We start from the raw sequence: 3,245 nt of genomic DNA on the forward strand, positions 1-3,245 counted from the left end.
AATCATAATCCTTATCAGAAATACAGATTGGTGAAGTAGCAAAAGCAGGGTCATATTTCATTATAGCATTCAAAGACTTCTCTTTCAGCTTAGCTAACAGTTTCTTAAGATCATATCTATCTTTGCAAGCAAAAAGTCTCTAGCAGTTTCTTCATCCCTAACATAACCCTCAGGCACATCAGGCAATTCATATCTAGGGGGGAATCTTCATCATCACTGTCATCAATATTATCAGTTTCAATAATTTCATTCTCTCTAACCCTAGCAAGTTGTTCATCAAGAAATTCACCTAATGGCACAATATCATTTAGCATAGAAGTAGTTTCATCATAAGCATCATGCATAGCGGAAGTGGCATCATCAATAACATGCAACATATCAGAATCAATAGCAGGAGTAGGTTTAGCTGTCGCAAGTTTACTCAAAACAGAAGGTGAATCAAGTGCAGAGCTAGATGGCAGTTCCTTACCTCCCCTCGTAGTTGAGGGATAAATCTTGGTTTTTTCATCTTTCAAGTTCCTCATAGTGATCAACAGATATAAATCCCAAGTGACTCAAAGAATAGAGCTATGCTCCCCGGCAACGGCGCCAGAAAATAGTCTTGATAACCACAAGTATAGGGGATCTCAACAGTTTTCGAGCGTAGAGTATTCAACCCAAATTTATTGATTCGACACAAGGGGAGCCAAAGAATATTCTCAAGTATTAGCAGTTGAGTTGTCAATTCAACCACACCTGAAAGACATAATATCTGCAGCAAAGTACTTAGTAGCAAAGTAGTATGGAAGTAACGGTAACGGTGGCAAAAGTAAAAGTAGCAGCTTTGTAATAATTGTAACAGTGGCAACGGAAAAGTAACTAAGCAAAGATCAATATGTGAAAAGCTCATAGGCAATGGATCAGTGATGGATAATTATGTCGGATGCGATTCCTCATGCAACAGTTATAACATAGGGTGACACAGAACTAGCTCCAGTTCATCAATGTAATGTAGGCATGTATTCCGAATATAGTCATACGTGCTTATGGAAAAGAACTTGCATGACATCTTTTCTCCTACCCTCCCGTGGCAGCGGGGTCCTATCAGAAACTAAGGGATATTAAGGCCTCCTTTTAATAGAGTACCGGACCAAAGCATTACTTAGTGAATACATGAACTCCTCAAACTATGGTCATCACCGGGAGTGGTCCCGATTATTTTCACTTTGGGGTTACCGGATCATAACACATAATAGGTGACTATTGACTTGCAAAATAGGATCAAGAACTCACATATATTCATGAAAACATAATAGGTTCAGATCTGAAATCATGGCACTCGGGCCCTAGTGACAAGCATTAAGCATAGCAAAGTCATAGCAACATCAATATCAGAACATAATTGATAGTAGGGATCAAACCCTAATGAAAGTAACTCGATTACATGGTAAATCTCATCCAACCCATCACCGTCCAGCAAGCCTACGATGGAATTACTCACACACGGTGGTGGGCATCATGAAATTGGTGATGGAGGATGGTTGATGATGACAACAGCGACAGATTCCCCTCTCCGGAGCCCCGAACAGACTCCAGCTCAGCCCTCCCGAGAGAGATTAGGGCTTGGCGGCGGCTCCGTATCATAAAACGCGATGAATCCTTCTCTCTGAATTTTTTCTCCCCGAACATGAATATATGGAGTTGGAGTTGAGGTCGGTGGAGTCTCAGGGGGCCCACGAGGTAGGGGCGCACCCTGCACCCTCGTGGACAGGGTGTGGCCCCCCTGATGCTGATTCTTTTGCCATTATTTTTTATTTATTCCAAAAATATTCTCCGTGAAGTTTCGGGTCATTCCGAGAACTTTTATTTCTGCACCGAAATAACACCATGGCAATTCTGCTAAAAACATCGTCAATCCGGGTTAGTTCCATTCAAATCATGCAAGTTAGAGTCCAAAACAAGGGCAAAAGTGTTTGGAAAAGTAGATACTTTGGAGACGTATCATGAATCAATAGAATACCCCATTGTCACCACGGGTATCCCACGCAAGACATACATCAAGTGTTCTCAAATCCTTAAAGAGTCATTCCGATAAGATAACTTCAAAGGGAAAACTCAATCTATTACAAGAGATAGAGGGGGAGAAACATCATAAGATCCAACTATAATAGCAAAGCTCGCGATGCATCAAGATCGTGCCGAATCAAGAACACGAGAGAGAGAGATCAAACACATAGCTACTGGTACATACCCATAGCCCCGAGGGTGAACTACTCCCTCTTTGTCATGGAGAGCGCCGGGATGATGAAGATGGCCACAGGTGATGATTCCCCCCTCCGGCAGGGTGCCGGAACAGGGTCCCGATTCGTTTTTGGTGGCTACAGAGTCTTGCGGCGGCAGAACTCTGATCTAGGTTTCTTTTCGGGGGTTTATGTATTTATAGGAATTTTTGGCGTCGGTCTCACGTCAGGGGGGTCTCCGAGTCATCCACGAGGCAGGGGGCGCGCTTTGCTATTTGTGATTTGGGTGCTCGTGCTTCCACGATTCCCAAAACTTTGTGTGATGTGTTAGGTTTCCGTGAATTTGATAATTGTTCTCTAAATTTGCACCTTGCGGATTCTACCATTAAGAAACCTATGGGTAGGATTAATGGTGTTCTTATTGTTGCAAATAGGAATTATGTGCCCGTAGATTTTATCGTTCTTGATATAGATTGCAATCCTACATGTCCTATTATTCTTGGTAGACCTTTCCTTAGAACGATTGGTGCAATTATTGATATGAAAGAAGGAAATATTAGATTCCAATTTCCGTTAAGGAAAGGCATGGAACACTTTTCTATAAATTAAATTAAATTGCCTTATGAATCTATTATGAAAGCCACTTATGGATTGCATACCAAAGATGATAATACCTAGATCTATTCTTGCTTTTATGCCTAGCTAGGAGCGTTAAACGATAACGCTTGTTGGGAGGCAACCCAATTTTATTTTTGTTTCTTGCTTTTTGTTTCTGTTTAGTAATAAATAATTCATCTAGCCTCTGGTTGGATGTGTTTTTATGTTTCAATTAGTGTTTGTGCCAAGTAGAACCAATAGGATCTTCTTGGGTGATAGTTGTTTGATTTTGCTGAAAAAGACAGAAACTTTGCGCTCATGAAAGTAATTGTTAAAATTCACCAAAACGTGATAAAATACCAATTCTTTTTTCAGTAGATCAATATACAAATTTTCCAGGTTGTCCTAGTTTTTCAGAATTGTGGGAGT

This window comes from Triticum aestivum, chromosome 1D, assembly GCF_018294505.1.
Source record: "Triticum aestivum cultivar Chinese Spring chromosome 1D, IWGSC CS RefSeq v2.1, whole genome shotgun sequence".
Taxonomy (NCBI): Eukaryota; Viridiplantae; Streptophyta; class Magnoliopsida; order Poales; family Poaceae; genus Triticum; species Triticum aestivum.